A 21,448-nucleotide genomic window follows, 5' to 3' on the forward strand; every position below is an offset into this window, starting at 1 on the left:
TTATTTATTTTTGTGGTACTGGGGATGGAATCCAGGGACATTCTGCCTCCGAGCTACACCCCCTGCCCTATTTTTGATTCTTTTATTTTGAAACAGGGTCTCACTGAGTTGCACAGGGCCTCACTAAGTAGCTGAGGCTGGCTGTGAACCATGATCCTCCTGTCTCGGAGGGATTACAAGTGTGCGCCACCACGCTCGGCTTTATTTCCTCTTTAAATAATTTTATTATTTAATAATAAACAATCTCATTTTATTAAATAATATATTTAAATAATTATATTTATTTAAATAAACAAAATGTAAATAATGTTTATTTAAACAAATAAAATGTAAATAATATTTATTTTATTTTTTTGCAGTACTGGGATGGAACCCAGGGGCATTCTACCTCTGAGCTATACCCCCAGCCCTAATTTTTATTCTTTATTTGGAAACAGGGTCTAAGTTGCAAAGGGCCTAAGTAGCTGAAGCTGACCACGAACCATGATCCTCCTGTCTCAGCCTCCCAAATACTGGGATTACAGGTGTGTGCCACCATACCCCGCTTACATAATATTTACTTTAATGAATAATCTATAAATAATTGTATTATTTCCTCTTTAACTGTAATATGAGGGGCTACCTCGATGGTTCCCCACTATCTTCTTTCCTCCACACTCCTTGGTCCAGCAGTTGACAATCTTTGTCTACGCTCATCCTTAGAGGAACTCTATTAAAAAATGAAGAGTACATTAACTATGGTAGAGAAACATGTGTCTGGATGCGCATAGATACCTATGCAGGCATCAACTGAGGAAGACAGCAATGATGACAGGAAGAAGAAAGACAGGTTTACAAGGAAGATAGACATTATTCTTTAATTTACCCTTTTGTAAAAAAAAAAAAAAAAAAGGCATCATGGCAGGGAGTGGTGGCACAGGCCTATAGAGACAGGAGGATCACAGGTTCGAGACCAGCCTCAGCAGCTTAGTGTGACCCTCGGCAACTTAGCAAGACACTGTTTGTTTATTTGTTTGTTTTGTGACACTAGGGATGGAACCCAGGGGCATTCTGCTTCCGAGCTACACCCCCAGCCCTATTTTTTATTCTTTATTTTGAAACAGGGTCTCACTGACTTGCAGAGGGCCTCACTAAGTAGCTGAGGCTGTCTGCGAACCGCGATCCTCCTGTCTCAGCCTCCCCAATGCTGGGATTACAAACATTCACCACCACACCAGGCTGTAAGACCCTGTTTTAAAACAAGAAAGAAAAAGGGCTGTAAAAAGAAAAAGTAGAATGCTCCCGGGTTCTTTGACTCTTGATTTTCTCACTAAATAGCATCATATGAGAATACCTTTTAGTCACCTTTTTTAAAACTACAAAATATCCCATAATAGCGATCATCATGATTCATTAAACTATTCCCTTATCGATGGGAACAATGTTCTATTTTTGTCTCTATGAATAATGTTACAACAACCACCCTGAGACCTATCTGGCCACGCACACTACTTCAATCTACTAGAGAGATTCCCTGGAATGGCTGGAAGGGTGTGTGCTTTTCATTTTAATTGCTAATGACAGATGGCTTTCTAAAATGTCACACCAATTTCCACTTCTACCAACAGCGCACGAGTTTCTTCTCTCCCACATCCCCCTGCAGTGGGTGTTATCACCCGCTAATTTCTTTCAATCTGATGGGTGGAAAGTGATAGCCCATTGTTATGTTATTTGAATTTCTCCTGCCTACGGTGAACTGGAGCCTCTTTTTAATGTTTATTAGTCATTTGGGTTTGTGCTTCTGGGGAAGATCTAACCTTATCCGTTGCCCAATTTTAATTGGATTGTTTACCTTTTTGTTTTCTGTAGAATGCCAATCCTTTGGGGTAGAGATGGCCTAAGATGGGTTCACACAGTCTGTCTTTCATCCTAAGAGCAGCCAGATCTCAGGTCCCAATCTCCTTTTTGCCTAGGTCTACCCTGAGAGTGAGTCCAGCCAATCAAGTGTGGATGACAGTGTTAAGTTCGCCTCCCAGGCCCGGGGCACTAAACTGCTTGTGTGTGAGCCCCACTACTAATTTCCCTTCCACAGCCGCCTTGGGAGCCTCGTATTAAAGGTGGTGGTGCCCCAAATGGAAGGAGTCTGGGTTTCTGACCTTTGCCTAGAGGACAGCTACCTGCAAAAAGAGGATCATCCATCATGGACTTGACAAGAAAGAAATTTACTTCTATTGTGCTAAGCCACAGAGCCTAATAGGTCATATGTATTCCAGTTAGAGTTGCCCTAACACGCCTACCATTTGCCCATTGTAATTTGCATATTGAATTTTCTTGCACTAAAATTTAAATGTTAAAGTAGGCATGGTGGTGCGTGCCTAGAGTCTCAGTACTTGGGAGGCTGAGACAGGAGGATCACAGGTTCAAGACTAGCCTCAACAACTTAGCAAGACTCTTAGCAGCTTAGTGAGACCTTGTTTCAAAATTAAAAAATAATAAAATAAAATAAAATAAAACACAGCTGAGGTCTGGCTTGGAGGTAGCATGTTCCTGGGTTCAATCCCTGGTACCAAAATAAAATAAATGTAAAAATGTTTATATTTTCTTGTACTCCTGCATTTGATTGTTGTATTTTTCATCTAAAGTGGTTTCTTGAGAGGTTTTCAGGTATTCTAAGATCCACCCATAAGGATTCTGCTGTAAGCAGCCTGTACGGAGCCAAGAAATCTAGATTATTATAAAGCTTCCTGGGATATTCTGTTACCTTCCCAGGATTGGAAACTATTGTTTAGGACATTGAGATGGCAGCCTCCTCCCCAATACAATGGAAGTAACTCTTGGGGAAACGACCTTTCTCTTCGTTAGTACCTTTGAGAATAAGCTTATATGTCTTCTAAAACTAGATTCTCAGAGGTATCTGGAGAGAGCCTGAAGTTGTATTAGCCCACCATTATGTGAAAGTTGTGAGTTCAAATCCAGATCCTCCACTTCCAAGGATGCACGTTTTCTCTAGACCTCCTTCTTCTCCTCTAAAAATGGGAATAAACTGGGCATGGTGGTGTACACCCATAATCCCAGGACTTGGGAGGCCAAGAGAGAAGGATCACAGGTTTGAGACCAGCCTTGGCAACTTAGCGAGACTCAGCCATCCAGAGAGACTCTGTTTTAAAACAAAAAGTAAAAAAGGCTGAGGGTGTAGCTCAGAGGTAGAATTCCCCTGGGTTCAATCCCCAATACCACAAAAATAAAATAAAATAAGATGATATGATGATAATTCTTACACTGTGTTATGAATAACTACTTAATGTTCAGGGTCAAGGTGAAATAGAGAGGCATGTAAAAAAATAGTACTTACCCCTAACATGATACATTGGAGCAGGCCAGGAAATTTTTATTTCCTAGGTTAAGACTACAACCTTGTACTATTTAACTAAAAAGAAGCTACATACACGTTAACCTAAATACGACATGATTGAATTTACAATTTTGTCTATGGATAGTTTTGCTGAACACAAAAGAGGCACAAAGTCCTTTAAGTTAGAGGAATGCCAATCAGAGACATTCATTAGGCTAAATATAGACATAAACCTAGATTTAAGGAAATATATTTAAGGAACAATTTGCTTTACTTCCCTGCATCTCTCAAGCTTACTTAGCTCTGTGTGTGCTTTGCACTAGCATATCTGTGCATGGGTGTGTGAGGTGTGGTGCACTGGCATATTCTCATATACGTGTGTGTGTACGTGTGCCTGCGTGTGTGTATATAAAGGGCATTGGGTTAAGAGTAAGGATTGTGAGCTCTGCAGAAAAGGTTTGGAGCTCTATAAAAATAGCTATAGGCTTCTTAAAACAACAACAACAACAAAACCAGAACAACACCCCAAAAAAATCATTACATAAAACAGTGGAAATATTACCATGGCACACACTTGTAATCCCAGCATTCGGGAGGCTGAGGCAGGAGGATCACTGTTTGCAGCCAGCCTCAGCTACTTAATGAGGCCCTTTGCAACTCAGTGAGACCCTGTTTCAAAATAAAGAATATAAAAATAAGGCTGAGCCGGGCATGGTGGCGCACGCTTGTGATCCCCGTGCTTGGGAGGCAGAGACAGGAGGATCGTGCAGGTTTGAACCCAGTCTCGCTGGCTTAGAAGACCCTGTTTCCAAATAAAAATATAAAAAATAGGTCTGGGAGTATAGCCCGGAGGTAGAAGGGCTTCCAGGAACCCCAGTACCACCAGAATAATTCATAATAATAATAATATAATATAATAAGGCTGAGGGTGTTGCTTGGAGGTAGAATGCCCCTGGGTTCCATCCTCAGTACCACACACACACAAAAGAAAAAAGAAAAAGAAAAAGAAAAGAAAAGGTTTGGATGCTGTGACAGTGACTCACGATTCACTCTTCAGGGTGATTCCTGACTAATTCACAGAAAAACAAGTACGACATTAATTTAGGGAGCTCAAATTTATCAAGAGCTTATTCTGTGCCAGAAGCGGTGTTAAGGAAGTTATTTGCTATCTCTTTTTTTTTTTTTTTTTTGCGGGCCTGGGGTTGGAACCCAGGGGCATTTGACCTCCGAGCTACACCCCCTGCCCTATTTTTTTATTCTTTATTTTGAAACCGGGTCTCACTGAGTTGCAGAGGGCCTCATAAGTAGCTGAGGCTGTCCGCGAACCGCGATCCTCAGGTCTCAGCCTCCCGAATGCTGGATTACGAGCGTGCGCCACCTCGCCCGGCTTATTTGCTATCTCATTTCATCCTTAAGAAATCCTATGAAGTGCACAGTACCGTCCTCCCTACAGGGTGAGGGAGCTGCTTTGTCTAGCTATAGAGCTAGGAAAGGGTGGGGTCGGTATGCACATCCAGGCACAAGTTTTCTTATGGGGATGATGAAAATATCCTAAAATTAGATTATTATTATCATGCTTATACAACTCTGAAACTATAAATTGTTCTTTAAACAGGTGAACTTTTGTTATGCAAATGGTATCGATAAAGCTGTTTTAAAAATGTGCAACCCAGGTCTAGTTGGCTCTTAAACCAGAGCTGAGTAAAATGCCTTCTTTAAAAAGTATGTTCAAAGCCGGGCGTGGTAGCGCACGCTTGTAATCCCCGCGCTTGGGAGGCTGAGACAGGAGGATCGCACAGGTTCGAAGCCAGCCTCAGCTACTGAGTGAGGCTCTCAGCAACTTAGTGAGACCCTGTTTCCAAATAAAATATAAAAAATAGGTCTGGGGGTATAGCCCGGAGGTAGAAAGCCTCTGGGTTCCACCCCCAGTACCACAAAATAAATAAATAAATAAAAAGTATGTTCAAGTTGAGTGTGGTGATGCACACTTGTAATTCCAGTATTTGGCAGGCTGAGACAGAAAGATTGTGTGGCTTCGAAGCCAGCCTCAGCTACTTAGTGAGGCTCTCAGCAACTTAGTGAGACCTTTTTTCTAAATAAAATATAAAATAGGTCTGGGAGTATAGTCTGGAGGTAGAAAGCCTCTGGGTTCCATCTCCAGAAACACACACACACACACACACACACGTATGTTCAGCCAGATGTGGTGGTACATGCCTGTAAATCCCAGTACTTGGGAGGCTGAGACAAGGAAGATTGAAGGTTCAAAGCCAATCTCAGCAACTTAGCAAGACTGTCAACAACCTAGTGATACCTAGTGATATTGTTTCACAATAAAAAATAAAAATGGCTAAGGGTGATGGGCATGGTGGTGCATGCTTATAATCCCAGGACTTGGGAGGCTGAGACAGGAGGATCACAGGTTCATGTCCAGCCTCAGCTACTTAGTGAAGCAATTTATGGGAGATCCTGTTTCAAAATAAAAACTAATAACTGGGCATGGCAGTGCACGCTTGTAATCCCCGCGCTTGGGAGGCTGAGACAGGAGGATCGCACAGGTTCGAAGCCAGCCTCAGCTACTTAGTGAGGCTGTCAGGACTTAGTGAGACCCTGTTTCCAAATAAAATATTAAAAAATAGTTCTGGGAGTATAGCCTGGAGGTAGAAAAACCCCTGGGATCTACCCCCAGTACCGCAAAATAAGTAAGCAAATAAATAAATAAATAAATAAATAAATAAATAAATAAATAAATAAATAAGGCAGGGGATGTAGCTCTGAGTTAGAATGCCCCTGTATTCAATCCCAGTACTGACAAAAAAAAAGATAAAGGCTAAAGGATGTAGCTCGGAGGTAGAACGCCCCTCGGTTCAGTCCCCAGTACCAAAAGAAACAAGAAAAAGTGTGTGTTCATGGTGGCGCATGCCTATAATCCCTGAGAAAATCGGGGCCTGAGATAGAAGGATCACAGGTTTGAGACCAGCCATGGCAACTTAGTGAGACCCTGTTTTTAAAAAGCCAACAAGCAAAAAGGCCTGGGGTGTAGCTCAGAGACAGAATATCCCTGAAATGGCCTGGGTGTGTGGCCTGGAGGAGACTGCCACTGGATTCAACCCCAGAACCACAAAAGAAAAAATATAGGGCTGTGCTACCAATAAAAGGAAAATGGATATTATGAGGCAGTCATTCTTACTGCAGTTGTATACTTATTTCGGTGATTTGAGGATTGATGTCCATCTAATTCGACTATAAGAAGTAGAAGAGCAAACTTCGTATGTTTTTGCTCAGTACCTGGGGTTTAATAAATAAGTGTTGGATGGACGGCTAGATGAGGACGCTCGTCAAGTTATTCCTTTGTTGTCCTTTCGGAATAGTGTATATAAAAGTGGTATCTATCTCAGAGTTGCAGGAATAAAATAACACATGCAAGATGCGTTACATGAGACCTCGAGCTTGGCAAGTGATCTACAAATGTTAAATATCATTATTATTTTATTTTTGCAGGTCTGAGGATGGAACCCAGGGGCATTCTACCTCTGAGCTACACCCCCCCGGCCCAATTTTTTATTCTTTATTTTGAAACAGGGTCTCACTGAGTTGCGGAGGGCCTCGCTAAGGAGCTGAGCCTGTCCACGAACCACAATCCTCCCATGGGCCACCATGTTTGGCTCCATTATTATTATTTTTGTGTGTGTGGTGGGGGGGATGGAACCCAGAGGCTTTCTACCCCTCCGGGCTATACTCCCAGACCTATTTTATACTTCATTTGGAAACAGGGTCTCACTAAGTTGCTGAGAGCCTCACTCAGTAGCTGAGGCTGGCTTTGAACCTGCGCGATCCTCCTGTCTCAGCCTCCCAAGCGCAGGGATTACAAGCTTGCGCCACCACACCTGACGTTAAATATTATTATTATTCACCCCCATTGAGCTAAGCTCCTTGGAGACAGGTCCTGTTTAATCAACCAGCATCTTCATGCTTAGTAAATGATTGTTAAATGAATTAACAAATAGGGCAGACTGGACAGAATTATAACCACGTGTAGTTTTCAAATGAGAAGACTGAAACCGAGGGGTTAAGTCAGTTAAAGGTGGGACCGGACCCAGCCTGGTTCTGATTCCACCACAAACAAAAGCAAGAAAACTCTCCCAATCCATGAAGAGAAATGAACTGATCCTGGGAAGGTGGCAGCAGCAGGGGGCAGGATTGTTTTGGAGACTTTCAGAATCCTTACATCAAAATAGAATAACTAGATAGCAGCCCGAACCCCATGTACGACATCTGCCACAAACCTAGGTGGCCAGAGGTCCCCAAACACACAGAGGAGAATAGTGACCCACAACCATAAGGTCTGGGTGCTACGGACATGTGAGCAGAGGATTCAGAAGAAAGAATTAGGGGGGGTGGGCTGAGAAGAAGAACCCCCACATAAGCAACAGATATTCCCTGGGGAGCCTTGTCAGCCAAATTGAGATGGAAAGGGAGGAGGGGCTGTCCACAGTCAGGGATCTGGGTAAGGGCAGCCCGCCCCTGGGAGCTCTCAAAACTGACCCCCAGGATCCCCTTCCAGGACAAATTATGACTCGGTCCTTCATGGAGAAGGTATTTATGTATGTATGAAAATAAAAACCAAGCAGGAGCAGGGCGTGGTGGCGCACACTTGTAATCCCAGCATTCAGGAGGCCGAGACAGGAGGATCAGGCTTCGCGGCCAGCCTCAGCTACTTAGTGAGGCCCTTTGCAACTCAGTGAGACCCTGTTTCCAAATAAAGTTTAAAAATATAAGGTTGGGGGTGTCACTTGGAGGTAGAATGTCCCTGGGATTCCATCCTCAGTACCATGAAAATAAATAAATAAATAAATAAATAAATAAATAGAATAAACAATAGGGCTGGGGGTGTGGCTCAGAGGTAGAGTGCCCCTGGGATCCATCCCCAGTACCATAAAAAAAACAAAAAAAAACCAAAAAAAAACCAAGCAGGTGGCAAAGTTGAAAAGCAGGTTCTGGAAGAAGCAGACCAGTCATCCCCAAAGCAAGCTGTGATGTGTTTTAAAACTTCCTGAAAAGAAAGAAATCAGAAAAGCAGACTTAAGAAACCTATGAGAACCAAGTGTCCTTCTCAAAGGACACTCACATAAAGATGAGCAAGAGGCAGGGATCCAGGGCCAACCCCGTGCAGTTACCACAGGAACGGATGAGCACAGAACATCCTTCCAGGAAACCAACGCATGCCAGGAAACTGGCCTGGACAAAAGCCACACTGTGATATACCCTTTCAATTTTTTTTCTCTTTTTCTTTTGGTACTGGGGATGGAACTCTTTTATCTCCGGGCTACACTCCCAGACCTATTTTTATATTTGGAAAAAAGGGGATTACAAGCGTGTGCCACCATTCCCGGCCTGTGATATACCTTTTCAAAACAAGCTTAGAGCCGGGGTGGTGGCGCACGCTTGTAATCCCCGCGCTTGGGAGGCAGAGACAGGAAGATCGAGCAGGTTCAAAGCCAGCCTCGCTGGCTTAAGATACCCCGTTTCCAAATAAATAATATTTTAAAAATAGGTCTGAAGCCTGGCATGGTGGCACACGCTTGTAATCCCCGCGCTTGGGAGGCGGAGACAGGAGGATCGCGCAGGTTCGAAGCCAGCCGCGCTGGCTTAAAAGACCCTGTTTCCAAAAAAAATAAAATAAAATAGGTCTGGGAGTGTAGCCCGGAGGTAGAAGGGTTTCCAGGAACCCCAATACCATACACACAAAACAAACAAGCTTAGAGACATTGAAAAAGGATCTAAGACGTGGGAGAACAGCATGAAAGGGAATTTTTAAACTCATAAATGAAGTGACAGGTCCAAAAGAATTTTTTAAATAATAAAAGAAAAATGTTTTATACTTATTTGCATAAATATGCATTTTATATTATCGTATCAAATGAATGTCTATCTGTGTAGGAGCACAGGAGCACAGAGGCAACAAAACGTACCTCAAGAGAAATAGGTTTAAAAAAAGAAAGATTTCTAAAAATGAAATATAGTTTTTTATTTTTATTTATTTAATTTTTATGGTGCTGGTGATTGAACCCAGGGGAATTCTACCTCCAAGCTACACCCTCAGCCCTGTTTAATTAATTAATTAATATTAACTAATTATTCGGCTTTTGTAATACTGGGGATTAAACCCCGGGGCATTCTACCTCTGAGCTATACCCCCAGTCCTATTTTTTATTCTTTATTTTGAAACAGGGTCTCACTGAGTTGCGAGGCTGTCCACGAACCTGCGATCCTTCTGTCTCAGCCTCCCAAATCCTGGGATTAAAAGTGTACGCCACCACGCCTAGCAATACAGAGAATTACAGATGGTGGATTAGAAGCAGCCAGCACTTGCTCACTTGATTTATTTATTTATTTATTTATTTTTGGTACTGGGGGTGGAACCCAGAGGCTCTGTACTCCCAGACCTGTTTTATATTTTATTTGGAAACAGGGTCTCACTAAGTTGCTGAGAGCCTCACTAAGTAGCTGAGGCTGGCTTCGAACCTGAGCGATCCTCCTGTCTCAGCCTCCCAAGCACGGGGGTTACAAGCGTGCGCCACCACGCCCGGCGCTCACTTGATTTAAACAGAATCAAAACATGTGCAAAGCAGCTGTGTATGGAGGTAGATGGATGGCCATGGGGAAATGCCAGGGGTGCAATAGTGGACGGACAGAGACTTGGATAAGCCCAGACTTTGGACAGTGGGGCAGGGGGTGTAACAGACCCAGCACCATCACAGGGCACCTGGGCCGACGGCAGGAAGGGGGTGAAGGGGAGGCCCTGCAGCTGGATCCTGGCGAGCCGCTCTCAGATGGTCTTCCAGCTCCCAGCGTCTCCTGGTGTGTGACCCGGAGCCAGCTTAAGAAGACGGGGAGTCATGTGGCCTACTCTGTCCTGTCTCTGGGTCACAGCGGCAACATTATGTGGCTGCCTCTAGGGTCAGTTTGGTCCTGGGGAGAGCCTCTGGCCTGCTGAGAATTTTTATTTCATTTTTCTGGTACTGGGGATGGAACCCAAGGACATTCTACCTCTGAACTACACCCCCAGTCCTATTTATTTATTTGTTTGTTTGTTTATTTATTTGTGTTACTGGGGATGGAACCCAGGGGCATTCTATCTCCGAGCTACACCCCCAGCTCTTTTTTTTAATGTATGTATGTATGTATGTATGTATGTATGTATGTACTCATTTGTTTGTTTTTTTGTTTACTTTGGGTGCTGATGGATCCCAGGGACATTCTACCTCCCAGCTATATCCCCAGCCCTGTTTTTTAGTCTTTATTTTGAAACAGGGCCTCACTAAGTAGCTGAGGCTGTCCACAACCTGGCTCCTCCTGTCTCCTGCTGAGAACTTTGAGGACTGCAGTGGGTAATGGAGAACAGAGTGCTTCCCCTTTGAGAGGAGTGACTTGGAAGCAGCTGTAGGAGGCTGTGGGAACGAGCGGTCCCCTGCCAGCGCGCCTGGGGCTAGGGCTTAGAACACCATAGTCACGGGCAGTGGACTGCATGGGTCACCTCCACCCAGCACAAATAGCCGTGACGCCAGTGCCTGTCCTGCCCTCCTCAGTGTGCATCACAGAAGGTGCTAGAGTCCTTGGCAGGAGGCAGCCGTGTGTCAGCCGTGCCCTTGAGCACACAGTGCAACGGCACCGGAGGGACCCGTGCCACAGGACGGCCACACTCAGCAGTAGCCTGGTGACGTCCTGCGGTGTGGGCATCTATCCTCCGAGGGCATGGCCCAAATAGCTCTAGGTCTGAGGTCCATCCTGAATCATTCTGGTACGCAGGGCAGCTGAGCGGTATTCCACCTGGCTCCTGCCACACACCACTCAGTAAACCAAAATAGAACTATCATATGATCCAGTTCTATACTCCTGGTATTTACCCTCAAGAAATGAACTCAGTGTACAGAAGAGATCCCTGCAGAGCCATGTTCATTACCGCACTATTCACAATAGAGAAGATATGGAATCAGCCTAGGTGCCCATCAAGAGACAAATAAAGAAAATATGCCATATATATATATATATATATATATATATATATGAATATTATTCAGCCATAAAGAAGAATAAAATACTGTCAATTATAAGAAAATGAATGAAACTAGAAAAACTTATATTACGAAAAATAAACCAGAAAAATAAATATCACTTGTTTTGCCTCATATGTGAAAAAGAAAACATTTTTTTATGGTGGTACTGGGGTTCCTGGAAGCCCTTCTACCTCCGGGCTACACTCCCAGACCTATTTTATATTTTTATTTGGAAACAGGGTCTCTTAAGCTAGCATCTGATTTCGAACCTGCGCGATCCTCCTGTCTCCGCCTCCCAAGCGTGGGGATTACAAGCGTGTGCCACCACACCCAGTGGAAGAAAACATTTTTTTTTTTTTTAGTGATAATTTTTTTTAATTTATTTTTTATTGGTGCAATGTATTCATACATCATAGTGGTATAAAGAAAATACTTTTGTGGACATACATGCACATCTCGCCCAGTTAGCCCCTACCCGATCCCCACCCCATTCCCTCCCCATCCCTCCTTCCCACGCTTGGCTTACTGGTTGACATCTAGTATTATAGCAATTTATACAATATTAACATTGATAATCTCACATAACAGTTTCATTTGTCTGGTACCAAACTTTTGATGACTTAAAGATAACATTTCAATATTTCTTTTTGCTTTCTTTCTTACCAGAGAATATTTTTTTCTTTTTTTTTTTTTAGGTGAAACTATCATACATTTATTTATTTATTTTTCAGAAAAAAATCTATCCTGATATGGAATATGGACTCTAGATACCCAAAACAGTCTCAAAGAAGAACAAAGCTAGAAGATGTATATTTTCTGATTTCAAACCATATAAAGCTACAATAATTGAAACAGTGTAGTACTGTTATAAAGGCAGATATATAAACCATTGGAGCTAATTAAAAGCCTAGAGATAAATTCTTCCATACATTGTCAAGTTATTTTTGACAAGGTTTCCATGAACTTTTGGTGGAGGAAATACTAGTCTTTTAACTAAATATTGTTGAAAAATAATAATAAATGAAAAAGAATAAAATTGGACCCTTACCTAACACATATACAAATATTAACTCAAAATAGATAAAAGACCTAAATATAAATCTTAATACTATAAGATTTTAGAAGAAAATCTGGGTCATAAAACCTCACAACATTGAAATTGGAAGTGATTTCTTGGATATGATTTCAATGGCACAGGCAACAAAAGAGTAAATAAACTCCCTAAAAAATAAAAAAAATATTGTATATCCAAAGACAATGTAAACAGAGTTAAAAGTTACTGATCCTCTTCCAAGAGTTCCTCCTATGACCCATTTCTCCCTAACTCTCACATATTAGGGAAAGCATCTGATTTCTTATTTTTTGTGACTGACTAATCTCACTTAGCATAATGTCCTCCAGTTCCATCCATTTCCCTGAAAATGACGTAATTGAGTTTTTTTTGATGGCTGAGTAAAATTCCATTGTGTACATATCCCACAGTTTTGTAATCCATTCATCTGTTGATGGACATCTTGGCTGCTTCCATAGTTTGGCTATGGTGAATTGTGCAGCTATGAACATAGATACACATGCATTAGTTTGGTAGTTTGGTTTCTTTTCTTTTGGGTAGATACCCAACAGTGGTATTGCTGGATCAAATGGAAGATTTGTTCCCATTCTTCTGAGGATTCTCCATACTGTTTTCCAAAGTGGTTGCACTAATTTGCAATCCCACCAACAATGTCTTAGAGTTCCCACTTCTCCACATCCTCGCCAGCATCTGTTGTTGTTTGTGTTTTGAATGATGGCCATTCTAGTTGGAGTTAGGTGAAATCTCAGGGTAGTTTTGATTTGCATCTCTCTGATTGCCAGTGATGTTGAGCATTTTTTCATGCATTTATTGGCCATTTGAATTTCTTCTTTTGTGAAGTGTCTATTTAGTTCATTTGCCCATTTTGTTATTGGATGCTTTGTTTTCTTAGTGTTGAGTTTCTTGAGTTCTCTGTATATTCTAGATATTAGTCCTCTATCGGTGGTGTAGGTGGAAAAAATCTTCTCCCATTCTGTTGGCTCTCGATTGAGATTCTTGATAGTTTCCTTTGCTGAACAGAAGCTCTTCAGTTTCATGCAATCCCATGTATTGATTCTCCTTTTAATTTGTTGTGCCTTTGGGGTCTTGTTGAGGAAATGTTTGTCTGTACCTATGTGTTGTAGTGTTGGACCTATGCCCTCTTCAAGGAGCTTCAAGGTCTCTGGTTTAATTTCCAAGTCTTTGATCCATCGTGAGTTGACTTTTGTACAGGGTGAAAAAGTGGGATTAACATCCAATTTTCTGCATATGGTTAACCAATTTTGCCAACACCATTTGTTGAAGAGGCTATCTTTTTTCCAGTGTATGTTTTTGGCCCCTTTGTCAAAAATCAATTGGCTGAAAGTGTGTGGACTTGTTTCTGAGTCTTCTATTCTGCTCCATTGGTCTATATATCTGTTCTTTTGCCAGTACCATGCTGTTTTTATTATAATGGCTTTGTAGTATAGTTTAAAACATTTTTTTTAAATGACCTAAACTAGAAGCGGGACTATCAGTGATGGGAAAAGGATTAGGAGTATAGGCGAGAGAGTGAAGGGCAGGAAGGGTTAGAGGGGAAAGTGGAAACAAGCAAAGCATGATATGTTCATGTGTGAAAGCTTCACAGTGAACCCCATTAGTTTCTATAATTAAATGCATTAATAACTATAATTTTAAAAACAAAAAATAAAAAAAGAATTTGAGAGAAAAGATTGAAGATATCAAAGAAGATCCAACATATGAATAATAGAAGTCCCTAAAGATGAAAGCTAAACCAAGAGAACAGAATAAATGCTAAAAATCTGTAATTCAATAAAACTTTTCTGAAATGAAAATAAGAATTGAAGTCAAGCATGGTGGTGCATACTTGTAATCCCCGCGCTGGGGAGGCTGAGACAGGAGGATCGCACAGGTTCGAAGCCAGCCTCAGCTACTCAGTGAGGCTCTCAGCAACTTAGTGAGACCCTGTTTCTAAATAAAATCTAAAATAGGTCTGTGAGTATAGCCTGGAGGTAGAAAGCCTCTGGGTTCCACCCCCAGTACCACAAAAATGATTGAATTCTAAAGAAAAAGATAATGTTTCGGAATCTAAGCAGAAATAGCAAGTGATTTATAAGAGAAAGAAACCCAATTATTACCAATCTTTTCAACATTTCTTTCCTGAAGAAGATAGAGTACAGTTACAACTTTTCTGCAAATCTAAAACTTTCAAAAATAAAGAATTATTTAATTTAAAAAACTGTTCTGAATTTGAACTTGGGAATGTCAAGTAAAACTATAAGATGGTTTTCATCCTTAAATAAATGTGTATATGTTTTCTATCTCTGTCCACTGAAAAGACCTAAATTATGACTAAAAAACCAGTAGTAGGATTATGACCTTAAATTGTCACCTCTAATTGAAAGAAATTAAGCCAGGTAAGGTGTTGCACACCCATAATACCAATACTTGAGAGGCTGAGACAGGAGGATCACAGGTACAAAACCAGCCTCAGCAATTTAGTGAGACCCTGTTTCAACATTAAAAAAAAAAAGAGGGGCTTGGGAGTGTAGCTCAGAGGTAGAATGTTCCTGGGTTCAATCCCCAGTACTACAAGGGAAGGAAAGATGGGGTGGGGAAGGAAGGAAGGAAGGAAGGAAGGAAGGAAGGAAGGAAGGAAGGCAGGCAGGCAGGCAGGCAGGCAGGCAGGCAGGCAGGCAGGCAGGCAGGCAGGCAGGCAGACTTGGAGAAATGGCTGGTTTGGTTCTGGGACAGGAAATAGACACAGTAAGCCTGAACCATCTTGCTAGGCAGATAGAAAGGAAGATATAAAAGATAACTAGGTTCCTGTCAAAAGACTTAAGAGTCAACTTAAAGATCAATGCCTTTGGCCAACTATGGAACAGTTTAAGCTTCAGTGAGAATAAAATCTATGAAAACTAATTGAATAGGGTTCACAATTATATTAAAAATAATCATCTTTAGAGGATAACAGGAAGCCGGGGGTTATTTTGAAAACTGGCTACATAAAAGACTAAAGTGTTCGTACTGCCTTTCTTATATGAACTATATTGCTAAGTATTGTAATAGAGGAAAGGTAGCCTCATTTATTTATTTATTTATTTATTTATTTATTTATTTATTTATTTATTTATTTATTTATTTTTGGTACTAAGGATTGAACCCAGGAGCATTCTACTTCTAAGCTAAACCTCTAGCCCTATTTGACTTTTTATTTCAAAACAGGACCTAGCTAAGTAGCTGAGGCTGGCTGTGAACTCGTGATCCTCCTGTCTCAACCTCCCAAGTACTGGGCTACATGTGCCCCTGCAACTGGCAAGTTTGCCTCTTATAAAATAGATCAGGTTCTTTAAAAGATGAACTATAAAGAGAATTAGATGGAGAGGGATTTGCAATTTTAAAAAAAAATGTTTGAAGCACTAGGGATGAAACCCAGCACTATTTTACCTCTGAGTTACACTCCCAGCCCTATTTTTTATTTTTTATTTTGAAACAGGGTCTCACCAAGCTGCAGAGGGCCTCGTTAAGTAGCTGAGGTTAGACATGAACCCGTGATCCTCCTGTCTCTGCCAAGTACTGGGATTATAAGCATGTGCCACCACGCCCGACTTAAAAATGATTTTTAAAACATGTAAATTTTTTTAAAAAAAGAGCAAAATTAAACTTCAGTGTTTAGAGCACACAATTGGGGTAATAAAGCTGTAAAGGTTTGCATGAAAGTGATGACCATAAAAGTCAGGACCATGGCCTCTTTGAGAGGGAGGAGGAAGAGGCTGTCATTGGGAAGGTCATACAAAGGGCTCATAGCCCTTTGTATGGCAAAATTCTATTTTTTTTCACCCAGTGCAGGTTAGAAGGATGTTGACCTTGTAACGATCCTCAAAGCTACTACTGGTCTTACGTGCTTTCTCTCTGTACTTCGTTTTACAATGAAAGGGTTAAAATGAGCAAAATAAATATTTTCCTATTAAAAAAAGCATTTCGACCTTCAATTCAGAAGGATTCCAGGAAGAAGAAAAAAAAAAAAAACTTAAAGGCTAGCAGAGCCCCCTCTATCATCAAAGAAATACTTGGAAATGTTTTCCTTATCTGAAGACACTCTCAACAGGGCTGTGCAACAGACATACACAGGCTGCTATGGCAGAGAAATCCTTGTAGAAACAGTTTCTCAAAGGCCTTTTGACTAAGAAGGCTGTGAGCTGAAGCCCTGCCGTAGAGCTGCTCAGGGCAAACTCAGCCAGAACCAGGAAAGGCGCCGGTTCCTGGTAGAGAGGGGTGGCTGGCTGGTGTAGCCAAATGACCCTGTGAGTCAGAGAACCCGGGAGTCACCTAAACTTGGTCTTCCTATCAGCAAAAGGGTGAGTGGGTGTTGAATGAGATCATCTGGAGTCTCTTCCAGCTCCATCTTCAGATAACTTTATGATTCTAAAGTGCGATCTCTACCAACGACCTGTGTTAGAATCATGGCCTAGCCGGGCGTGATGGCGCACGCTTGTAATCCCAGCACTTGGGAGGCTGAGACAGGAGGATCGCAGGTTCACTGCCAGCTTCAGCTACTTAGTGAGGCCCTCTGCAACTTAGTAAGACTCGGTTTCAAAATCAAGAATAAAATGCTTCTCCAATCCAGGTTCATTACCCTACTTACAGGAACCATGTCTATCGTAGCTCATTTTCCAAGGTTGATAGAAAATTATTAGGTATTTTAGGATACAGATGTTCTTTATAATGAGCATTGTATCAGCCTTTAAAGCAATTAATTTATATAAGCCTGGACATTAGTTTCAATAAACTTTTGTTTTCATAAAAAAGAAAAAGAAAAGAAGGAAGGAAGAAAGAATGAATGAATGAATAAAAAAAAATAGGACTGGACTGGGGGTATAGCTTGGAGGTAGAATGCTCCTGGATTCAATTCCTAGTTCCAAAAAAAAAAAAAAAAAAGAATCATGGTATGATTAAATAATTAAAGAGGCACATTCCTTGGCCTACCCCAGCCCTACTGAGTCAGACAGACTCTCTGGTTTAGACCCCAGAAAACTGTTGTTTATTTTTTTCCAAGGATTCTATGTATTTTTGATACAGATTATTTTGAGGGTCACCCTAGGCATTCTTTAGTCAGAAGTAAGGAAAGACCCCCCATCTTACATAGCAAGCACCATGCAAGGTACTTCACACACACACACACACACACACACACACACACACACACTCACTCACTCACTCACACACACTGCTATGGTGTATCTCATTTAATCTTCAGAGCTACCTAGTATAAGTGATGGATCCATATGCATTGAAGATTTTCTTCTCCAGAAGTTAGGAAGGAAGGGAGGGAAATAAGTTCACACTCTTTTTTTTTTTTTTTGCACTGGAGATTGAGCCCGGGGGCACTGTACTTTTGAGCTGTCAGTCCTATTTTATCTCTTATTTCAAAACAGGGTTTCACTAAGTTGCTGAAACTGGCCTCAACCCTGCAATTCTCCTGTCTCAGCCTCCCAAATACTAGGATTACAGGCATGCGCCACCAAGCCCTTTCTGTGTGCCATTTACATTATAAAGAGAAGAAAGGTGGAGAGTAACAGGGAAGGGTGCGATCTTCCCTTTGATTATCTTGGAAACCTTAAGAAACACTTAAAAGAATTGATGTTTGTGCCAGGTGTCGTGGTGCACGCTTGTAATCCCCGTGCTTGAGAGGCGGAGACAGGAGGATCACACAGGTTTGAAGCCAGCCGTGCTGGCTTAAGAGACCCTGCTTCCAAAAATAAAAAAAAGTATAAAATAGGTCTGGGAGTGTAGCCCGGAGGTAGAAGGGCTTTCAGGAACCCCAGTACTACCCAAAATAAATAAATAAATAAATAAATAAATAAATAAATTGCTATAAAATATTTAAGTATAAGGATTATTTAACATATTTTAAATGTCTTAATAAAGAAGACTTTTTATAAAGACTGAAGATACCATATCTGAAAGCAGATCTATAATGCAGATCATGTGTTGGAGGTCCCAGGTCAGAAAGGGTATTTCCTTTGCCATTTAGAAACTTTTTATTTATTATGTAATTTCATCTATTTTTGCTTTTGTTTTCTGTGCTTTGGGGGTCCTCCCCCCAAATCGTTTCCCATTCCAATGTCCTAAAGTATTTGACCTATGTTTTCTTCTAACAGTTTTATAATTTTCAGTCTTGGATTTAAATCTTCCCATTTGGAGTTTGCTTTTGTAAATAATAAAAGGTGGGGGGTCTAGGGTAATTCTTCTGTGTGTGGATGCCCAAATTTTCTGAGCTCCACTTACTGGAGAGGCTGTCTTTTCTCCAATGTGTATTCTTAGCAGCTCTGTTGGAGACCCGTTGGCTGTAGATGCATGAGTTTGCTTTTAGGCTCTCTGCGCTGGTCCATTGGTCTATATGTCTGTTTTTATATCTCTGCCATACTGTTTAGCCTGCTGTAGCTTTGTAATATGTTTTGAAGTCAGGTAGTATAACACCTCCTACTTTTAAATTCCAGGTGACTTTGACCTGAATGGAACCAGGGTTTGACTTGAACCAGGGTTTTTCATGGCTCCATATAAACTTTAAAGTTGTTTTTTCTAGTTCTGTGAAGAATGTCTTTGGGATTTTGTCCAGGATTGCACTGAATCCATAAATCACTTTGAGTAGTATCCACAGCTTAACAATGTCGCTTTCTCCAATCCATGCCATGAGATGTCTTCACTTTTTTACATCAATGTTTTATAACTATCATTGTAGAGCTCTTTCACCTCTGTGGTCAAGTATATTCGAGGTCATATTTCGTAGCTATAGTAAGTGAGACATTTCTTGTTTTATATTTCAGATAATTCACTCTTGGCATATAGAAATGCTACTTATTTTTATGTGTTGATATTGCATGCTGCAACTTTGCTAAGTTTGTTTATTCTAATGAACTTTTTGGTGGAATTATTTGGGTCTTTCTATACATAAAATCACACCGTGATAATTTGACTTCTTTTCCAATTAGGATGTCCTTTATTTATTTCTCTTGCCTGATTGTTTGGACAAGAACTAGATTAAATAAAATTGGTAAAAGTGGCACCCTTGTCATGTTCCAGATCTCAGAGACGAAACTTGCAGCTTTCCCCACTTGGTATGATGATAGCGGTTGAACTTTAATGTACTGAAGCATGTTCCTTCTATATCTAATCTGTTCATCATTTTTTCATGAAGGGATGCGATTTTCATCAAATGTCTTTTCTGTGTCTGTTGAGATAACCATTTGCTTTTGTCCTTTTACTCTGTCTTTGTGGCGTATCACATTTACCAATCTGCATATATCAAACTCTTATTGTATCTCTGGGTTGAATCTCACTTGGTCATGGCAAGTAATCATTTTGCTGTGCTATTTGAGTCTATCTGCTAGTATTCTGCTGAGCATTTTTTGCATGTATGCTCATCAAGAATACTGGTTTTTAGTTTTTGTTTTTGTGGATGTTATGGTGTCCTTATCTGGTTTGGGCCTCGTAGAATGAATTTGCAAAAATTCCTTCCTTGTCTACCTTTTGAAATAACTTGAGAATGGGTATCAATTCTTCTTTATTATTTTTATCACATTTTTAACTTTTATTGGTGCATTATAGTCTCACAGCATGATTATTCTTCTTTCTATGTTTAGCAGTGAAGCCATTTAGTAAGGACTTTCCTTTGATGTGAGGCTTTTTGTTACTGATTTACTCTCATTGCTTGTCACAAAAACCCTGGGACAAATGGAAACTCCCCTAATCCTGAGGATAGAAGAGGATTAAGGAGCTGGAACAAAAGTTAAAGTGTAAAGACAAGATCGTTTTAATCCAAAGGAGAGATGGCAATGTTCACGTCTAAATAAACCTTATTTCAGCTGGGCGTGGTGGCACACACTTATAATGCCAGCGCTTGGGAGGCTGAGACAGGAGGATCGCACAGGTTCGAAGCCAGCCTCAGCTACTTAGTGAGGCTCTCAGCAACTTAGTGAGACCATGTTTCAAATAAAGTATAAAATAGGTCTGGGAGTATAGCCCGGAGGTAGAAAAGCCCCTGGGTTCCACTCCCAGTATCCCAAATAAATAAATAAATAAACCTTATTTCATCACTGTTAGGGTAATGAGGAAAAAGTGAGATTTTTTTTTTAGAAAAATGCCTATTATTATTTATAGTGATATTGAGTATTCCCAAAGATCCTCACTGTTACGATCCACAGCTGTACACAAAACCATGGCCAGTAGCCAGGAATGGTGGCGCAGGCTTGTAATCCCAGCATTCGGGAGCCGGAGACCGAAGGATCACAGTTCGCAGCCAGCCTCGGGTACTTAGTGAGGGTGAGGCCCTCTGCAACTCAGTGAGACCCTGTTTCACAATAAAAGAATAAAAAATAGGGCAGGGGGTGTAGCTTGGAGGTAGAATGTCCCTGGGTTGCATCTCCAGACCCGCAAAAAACCAAACCAAACAAAAACAAAAACCATGGCTAGGTGACTGGGATGTGATGCCGTGTTCTGATGTTCGGGAGCCAGGGCGGGATGGACCAGCTCGCTGCGGAGAGCGAGCCTGGGAGGCAGTGGCGAGGGATGGATTGTGTGTCATCAGGACCGGCACCGAAGGCGGCGAGTGATCAATAACACTGACCAAAAAAAGCTCAGTTTTGTGACTTTTCTCAAGGTTCATGAGTCACGAATCAACCATTTATATGTCAACAGTTTCCAAACATGTGAAGCTGGATGTTTCGATCTTCTGACAGGAATGAAAATGAGAGAGTTTAAATTTATATCTGTATTCATTATTACAATTTTAGACATATTTTTAAGCTTACAGAAAAGTTGTGAGAGTCGTTAGTCATTTTGTAGAATCTCCAGATCTGGGTTTTTCTGGTGTGGAGAGCAGGCTGTGCCCTCCTCTGCTGCTGCGGGATAAATAGGACAGCAGATTTCAGACTGGGCCTTGGTCTGAGCTACTCCATTCTGTAAAGCAGTAGTTTGACAAGAGTTTCTCCATGTTTAGTACAAATGCTG

This window comes from Muscardinus avellanarius (genome assembly GCF_963383645.1).
Source record: "Muscardinus avellanarius genome assembly, chromosome: 12".
Lineage (NCBI taxonomy): Eukaryota > Metazoa > Chordata > Mammalia > Rodentia > Gliridae > Muscardinus > Muscardinus avellanarius.